We start from the raw sequence: 8,249 nt of genomic DNA, 5'->3' as shown, positions 1-8,249 counted from the left end.
GCAGTGTCTATGACATTTGAAACTCGGTGGCGCCAGATAGAAAGAATCGGTAGGGCCGAGTTTGACTTTTGGTTTAGGTCATATGTGGATGTGGGAAGGTAGTTGAGGGTTTTGGAGCATATCACTAAGCACTATGAAGCAAGCAAGCAATTAAGCAACACCTCATCCCTCCTTGATAGTATTGGCTTTTCCTATAGACTGAATGTGATCTTGGATCACTAAAATATAAAATGTAGAGTCTTGAGATTTGAGCTTGAGCCAATCTTTTTTTCCTTAATATTTTGAGGGGTCCACATTCCTCATCCATGCCATGCCATTCATTGAGCTTTTCCTGAAATATTAATCTTGGAATAGCATTAGCTCAATGAGCTATATGTTGTTAGGAATTACCAAAACCACCTAGGGATAGTTGCACTTTCAATCTCCCCCTTTTTGGTAATTGATGACAACATATAGATCAAAGCTTCGAAAAATGATAATAAGAGTGAAAAACATTGTCGCTTTGAGAAGTATGTGAAAGGCAAGAGCTCCCCCTAATTTTGTGCATAGTTTATGGTTTGCTTTGGACTGCAAATGCACAAAGAGTTAGGCTCATGGGTTACTCTTCCATGTCACATACATCTTGGTGGAGCGCTCAAAATGATAATAATTAAATGCATGCACTCATCACCAAGCAAAGTGAATGATTATATAGGGATAAAAAGATAATGTCATCGAACAAGCATTAACATATGATCAAACACATGATCATCCAAGTATCACGCAGACAGAAATTATCTCAAACAAGCAAAGCAAATAAAGTTCAACCACCAAAGCAAGAGAGAATAAAAAGCAATGCTCTCTCTCTCTCGAAACCTATGATCTATACATTTTTCTCCCCCTTTGGCAACAAGTTACCAAAAAGTTCCTAGAAAATGCATAGCACTAAATCGTCGCTCAGGCTTGGTCTTCAGGTGGTGGTGTCCGGATAACTCCAAGAATGAAGGCTTCAGTCGAAGTAGATGGAGCTGATGGAGTAGGTGCTGGAGCTGGTGGCACTGACGCTGTAGCTGGTGCAGATGACGTGGCTCTGGTGTCTAGAACAGGCACTGCAGCAGACCTCTGAGCTCTAGGCACTCTGGCAAATGCATCGGTGGTTGTCTTGCCCTTCCTCTCCTACATATCATCTTGAAGTTGCTCCACAACAGACTGGATCTCAGTTACCTTCACATCCAAGTCATAGAACTTTTGCTCCACGATTCTTTCCAAGCTCTCCTGGTTTTGAGTCAGGGTGGCCAGTCCCTTCTCAATCCTCAGAGTGGATGCAATCAAGTAGCCAAGCTGATCTTGCTTGCTCTTCAGGAGATACTGAGATGCTTCTTCAGTAGTTGGCATCCTTGCAGCCTTTTTAGCTTTTGCCTTCTCCTTCTTGGCTTGTGCGTGCACAGAAGATGGTTCATCCTCATTCATAACCACAGTGTTCTCCTCGAAGTCTGGATAGATAGGCATGTGCTCCTTGTCCAACAGATATGTACCAGTGCCCATCTTGGAGTTGATCAGCTCCTGGATCTGTGGGGCATACCCACAACTCCTCTTCTGATCTGCAGCTGTCCTCTTGATAGTTTCAGCTATTAGGCTCATGACTTTGAACTTCTGTGGGACATCAAAGATGTGAAGCATGTTAATTGCATGGCCTCTGATCATCTTGTGATCACCTAACTTTGGCAAGAGAGTGTGCCTGAGGATCCAGTTGATGGTTAGCAAGCCTGACAGAAGGTAATGTACAGATCCAAACTTATGTGTCTCAAGAGCAGCATCTGGGATCTCCTTGTACATGTGTGCCATGGTGTTGTGATCCTTCTTCTTGTTGGCATAGACATCCAAGTCATCTTCACTCTCTTTTGGGGAATTGATCAACTTTGACCATTCAGCAACCGTGGACTGGTACCTCGTACCTTCAGACATCCAGACAATCCTTCCATCTGGGTAGAAATGAGTTGTGGAGTAGAACTGCATGATGAGCTCATCATTCCATTTTGTGAGCTTCTGAGCCACAAACTCATCGACTCCACAAGCCTTGAAATTGTCATGTACACCTGGATAGTGATCCTCATTCTCCTTGACGTAGTCCCAGTCGACCCATCTCATGTCACACACTATGGGCTTCTTGTCAAGCAACACTGTCTCATAGAAGTCCTGATGTTCCTTTGTATGGAACATGTAATCCACAGCAGTCCTCCTCCTAGTGGCATATGGATCTGACTCTCTCCATAGCCTCAGACCTGAGTCCTTCCTGATCTTCATGTTCTCAGCAACTGGATGAGCATCATTGTGATCTGGGATTTTTGGCTTCAGCTTCCTCAAGACATGTGACTCATCATCTTCTTCTTCCATTTCAGCTTCAGGCACTGGGGCCTTGTTCTTTTCCTCAGCAGGGATGTTCCTAGTGCTCCTCTTCGGTTTTGGCTTTGGAGCTGGAGCAGCAGCCTTTGGAGCAGTCTTAGGCTTAGATGGAACAGCCCCTGCCCTGATGGCATCACCCATAAGCTTCTGAGCTTTGGGTGCTGGTGCAGCATCTTCTTCCTCTTCCTCTTCAGAATCTCTCATGATTGAGGATCTCCCAAGCACTCTAGCAGTGGTCTTTTTGACCCTCTCCTTCCTCTTCTTCCCTTCTGCAACAGCCTCTTTGGGTTCAGATTCCAAAGGGACTTGAGTAGATGCTCTGGACTTAGACATTGGAATTCTCTTTGCAGGCACTTTGGTTTTCATGCTAGGCTTAGTGGTAGCAATAGTGCTATATTCCTTCTTAACCACTTTCTTCTTGAAAGTGGCCTCATCCTCAACTGCCACATTGTCTTCATCCTCAGATTCAGAGGTCTTCTTCTTTCTGGCCCTGGTGGCAGCTTTGGGTAAGTTGCTTGGGGTGCTCCTGCTACCATCATCTGAGCTGCTAGAGGGACTAGTGCCCTCACTCAGGTGAACCTGCTCCTCTGACCTGTTCTGCCTGTCACTCTGATCAGACATATTGCAAACACTAACAGCAGACCCTGTGAATAGATATAGATGAGATAGAGTGGATGAGCATCACAAAATGCAGAGGCTTTTGCAAAAGAATGAGTCAAAAACATAGTTTTAGTTTTCCACAGAAAGCATTTCGGATCAACCGATTTGTAAACTCGGTGATACCGAAGCAGCTGTTGGAACCTAAACTAGTGAACTCGGTCAGACCGAGTCATAGTTCGATGGCACCGAGACTGCTAGGGTTTCACAAAGTCCTGAACTCGGTCACACCGATTTGCAATTCTCGGTCAGACCGAAAATTACATGTGCAATGGCCTGAGCCGAATCGGTGGTATCGAGTTCCACAACTCGGTGGGTCCGAGATGGTTTCGGCGGAAACCTAACCCTAAATTCTCAATTCACGACTAAACTACGGAGTGTTTTGACTGGATAAGAATGATCTCAACCGTGGCAAGATACATGGCGAACACAATGTGCTAGGAATCAGATAGGGATAGCACAGTGATCGAGTTCATACCCTAGTTCGGCGATGAACTCGCTACAGCGGCAACGGCGGGGTTGATTCCCATTGACGGTGGCGGAGACCAGCGGCAGGAGGCGGCTGGCGACGAGGAAGACGATCCGGAGACCCTGGAGGCAGAGCGGGCTAAGTGCAGGTCGAGGAGGTTCGGAAAGTTTTCCAAAATTTAACCTTTGGGTATATATAGCCCGACCCTGTCGGTGTGACTAACTGGAACAACTCGGTGGCACCGAGATGCATAACTACAAGCAGTTACTGCAACTCGGTGTGACTGAAAAGTTCAAATCGGTTGCACCGAGATTGAAAACCTAGATCGACTTAGTGATCTTGGTATGACCGAAATGGGTGAATCGGTCAGACCGAAACGCACAAAGAAGTTTTGGAAGTTTAAGTCTATGACGAATCGGGGACTCCGAGTGCTCCTCACACAGAGTGGTTCGAATCTGACTTGATCAAATTTTGTGATGCAGCATGAATAGAGTTTGAGACGAGAAAAGCATAGATAGCTAGAGAAGGTTCTTAGGCATTCTTGTCCATCCACTTGGCCAAAAGAAAAGGAAACCAATCAATCAAAACAACAAGTGGATGTCCTCGAATGAGTAAATTATGCAACCAACATGCTCACACAATAAAATGGCAAATGAAATATGTGGCAAATCATGCACAAACAATTCTAGCATCTATCAAGCAATTGGCGATGACTAGGTCATCTATATATGAGTATATTGACTTAGGAGTCAAATGAGAACATTTGATCATAGGTCATACTCATTGTTTAAGCACAAGTGGGGTTACCACTTTTACATAAAGCATTGTTGTGTTCACACCATTAGAGTTGCTTTAACTCAATTGTTAGAGTAAAGCTCCCCCTAGATGTGACAACCCCCCCTAAGAGGGATGAACTAACCTTGGGTTTTGTCGATGATGACTTCATGTAGGTGTTGAAGATGTGGATGCTCTAAGTTGATGTAGATCATTTGGAGCTATCTTTTGGAGTGAGTTGCACTTTCAATACCTACATAGGTTAGTCCCACAAGGAACAAACAAGGATATCCATAGACATAGAATGATGCACACACAGGATGATGTCTATGAAAGTTTAGGTTACTTTGTCCCTTGTATTACCAACAAGAGGGTTTGTGACTCCTTGAACTAGTGCAAGATGTGGAAGTTGATTGCACTTGTTCTTGCCAAAATAATAAGAGTGAAGTATGTTGGCAGAGTCACCCTCAAGAACTCTTCTAGTTCTTCTTCTTCGGGATCCACACCATCTTGATGGGAATCCTCGGAGTTGTAGTTGTACTTGATGAAGTGGAACTTGATGTAGTCTTGGGAACCCACTTGACCAAGGCCTTAGGAGCTTCTTCAAATGCATCAATTTCCTCTTGAAGCTTGTCCTTGCCTTTTTGCTTGTGGTCTTGTGGTGGAAGATCATCTTGAGCTTGTGTCCCTTTGGATGAAGTAGGATCATACTTCTCTTGTTGAGGAACAACCTTCGTCTTGGGGTACTGATCTTCTTCCCATTCAACTGCATTGGCATTGAACTTTCGTTCAAAACCAATACCTTGATTCTTCCGGTGCCTTCCTTGCTTGCGTACAATTTCTTCGAATTGCTTACTCCCGGCAAGGCTCTTGTAAACACCTTCCTCTATAATTCCCTTCAATAAGCTATTTTCTTGCTCAAGTGTAACTTGGCTAAGAGAATCATGTCGGATTTCGGGTTCCGGCAGACCCTTGAGGTTCGAACACTGGGGTGCGCGTGGAGATTTCGCGTTCTACCTACCTGCACCCCTCCGCCTCGCTAAGATCTAAGCTATGGAAAGAACAGCACAAGAGACACAGAGTTTATACTGGTTCGGGCCACCGTTGTGGTGTAATACCCTACTCCAGTGTGTGGTGTGGTGGATTGCCTCTTGGGCTGATGATGATGAGCAATACAAGGAAGAACAACCTCGCGAGGGTCTGTTCTTGGCTGGGAGGATGAACTACTAGGAGGAGTTCAGTCGCCCTTCTCTCTCTCTCTGTGTGATGCTACTCGATCCGATCCTAGCTAGTTTCTCCCTTGGCTTCTAGATTCTCCCTTCTTGATTGCCCCCCTACCCATGGGGGTGGCTAGTCCTATTTATAGGCAAAGGCCCTGGGCCTCTTCCCAAATATTGAGTGGGAAGGGCGCTAACAATTGGCCATTTTGAAGGGGAACATCTGGTACACTTATCCTGACTAAAGTTGGTCCTCACCTGCCAAAGACTCTGGTGGTGATGCTGGCTTGGGCTCCACAATGACTTCCTCCCTTCCGTTGGACTGGTCTTGGTCTCGTTGCGCCGAAACGGGTGCCTTTGCTTGATGCTCTCGCCTGCGCTTGCTCCCTTTGCACCAAAGAGGAAAGGAGGACACTGCGCGGCTGACGCCCGCCTGGCGCCTTTGGTCATCATGGCTTGCGTCACGGGCACCTCGTGAGGTACCCTGCCTTGATCTCTCCGCCTCCTCGCGAGCCAGCCTGATGAGGCCGTGCCTGAGGAAGCTCTGTGTCGTCCGCCCCGCAAGGCTTGGCCCCTCGCGAGGGTCTTGGGTCTGTGTTGATGAAGATGGGCCGTGCTGGGCCCCCCTTTGAGCCACGCCGCAGGCCGCAGGCAGGCAAGTCTGAGGACCCCCGTTCCCAGAATGCCGACAGTAGCCCCCGGGCCCAAGGCGCGCCCGGACTTGGCCGTGCAGGGGGGTGAAAGGGCAAGAGCGAAGGGCCGCGGGCCCTAACAGCCTGCGGCCTTGGGCGCCGCGTGGCGGTTGATTGGACGTGGGCGGCACTGTTCCCCCATGCCCCCTTATTTTGCGCCATGCTAGGAGGACTCGTAGTCGTACACAGCCGCCCCCCTTTCTGTTGCTTGAGCGCCCTCTGTCCTTCCTCCTCTCAAACTCCAGCTTCTGTTTTCAACCCAATCTCGAACCTTCCCCCCCTTCCCATCGCCATGGCTCCGACGAAGAAGGGAAGAGGGAAGAAACCCATGCCTCCGCCTTGCTCGCCGCCATTGGCGGCCCCCGCCGAGGGCTTGGGCAAGGTCAGCTCGGCTCTGGCCACTATCTTCAACGAATGCGGGAGGACGACGGCCTGGCCCGCGTCCCACTTCTCCATCTACAGGATAGTCACTGAGGTCCAGTATTTTCCCGACGCCCTGTGGGCGGGTCTGGTTCCCCCCTTTTTTGATTTCTTCAATGCCGTGCTTTCCCACTATCAGATCCACATGATGCATCTGGGTCCTGAATCCATCACCCTCCTTTTGGTCTTCGCCTTTGTTTGCGAGGCAATGATGGGCATCCTTCCTTCGGTTGCCTTGCTGTGCCACTTCTTCTCTCTGCGCCTTGTCGACCCTACCCAATGCTGGGCGTGCGTGAGCTTCGTTGCCGCGTCTGAGACAGCGGCCTCAGGGATTGACTTCAGGCTCCCTCTGCCCGTGGCTGGGTTCCGCAAGAGGTGGCTGTATGTGGATGCAGGGGTGCCCAACCCCCTGCTGTCGGAGCCAACTTCGCCTGTTGTCCCCAATTCGGGCTGGGGCCAGGAGACGCTTGAGAGCCCCCGACTCGTCTTCGTCTGGCACCTCTTCGCGTTCTTGAGGTCGCTTGGCGTGACAGCGCCCAAGGTGGTGAAGGAGTTCCTGCTTCGCCGCATTGCTCCTCCCCAATGCCACCCCCGCCGGATGTGGGCCTTCAGCGGGCGTGATGATCGTATGAGGCTCCAGGAAGAGGACCTGACGCCTGAAGTGCTGAGGACAGTGCTCTTGATCCTGACTGGGGACCCCAACCCCAGCAGCATCCAGCAGGGAGGGGCCTTACTGTACCTCTGCCAGAATAGGGGCGATTTTGTGAATCAGATGCCTATCTTTGATGAGTGGGGGCCGCGCCCCGCCGGCCTTCGGGGGCCTCGCGAGAACCCAGTGATGGTGACTGCCCTTCCAGTCGGCCAAGGCGACTCTTCCTCGGGTGGCGAAGCAGGGAGGCGTGAGGCGCCAGAGGCCGAGGGGGCTCCCGGCAGGGTGACAGCGCCCGGCGATGCTCATGAGGGAGCAGCTCTTGGGGCCCGTGCTGCTGAGGCTGAGGGCGGCAAGCAGCTGCCCTCAGCGCCTGCGGCTGAGGCCCCTGAGGCTCCAGCCGCTTCTCTTGGCGAGGCGACTGGCAATGCGCATCAGGCAGGCGCCCCTGACGCAGATCGCCTTGACGCTTCGTCCTCGTCGCAGGTTGATCCCTACGGTCAACTCTTGGGCCGCTTCCGCGTGGACTTTGAGGCCCTCTAGAAGAGAAGGGAGGCCCTGGGTGACGATTACCCTTGTCGCCTGCTGAAGCGTAGGAAGTACTTCGCCACTGATGAGTAAGCCTTCTCCTTTTCCAGCTCCCGATCCTTCTGTTTCTTTTACTGATCCTTGCTCCGCAGGACCCTTCCAGCCGAGCTCGCGGAGATGGCTGAGGTGTCGTCCCCCTTGGCTTCGCCCCCTCTACCGTTCTCAAGCGCTCCGAGCAGCAGAGCCCTTGTGGTGAGGGCGATCGGAGAGGCGAACCGTCTCAAGGCGCATCAAGGCCCTGCGCACCTCGTGATCCTCCTTCGCGGGCCTTCTCGTGGCATAGCCAGCCTGCCGTGGGCTTCTCGCCTGGTTGTGGACTGCGACTGGCTGAGGCGCTCCCTGCGCTCTTCATCTGGGGACGGGCTGGCTCCAGGCCGGGCTTCTGGCGTGGCGTACCCGGC

Source organism: Triticum urartu, chromosome 1 (assembly GCF_003073215.2).
Source record: "Triticum urartu cultivar G1812 chromosome 1, Tu2.1, whole genome shotgun sequence".
Lineage (NCBI taxonomy): Eukaryota > Viridiplantae > Streptophyta > Magnoliopsida > Poales > Poaceae > Triticum > Triticum urartu.
The sequence above is the reverse complement of the archived record's forward strand: the minus strand, read 5'-3'. Positions refer to the sequence as shown.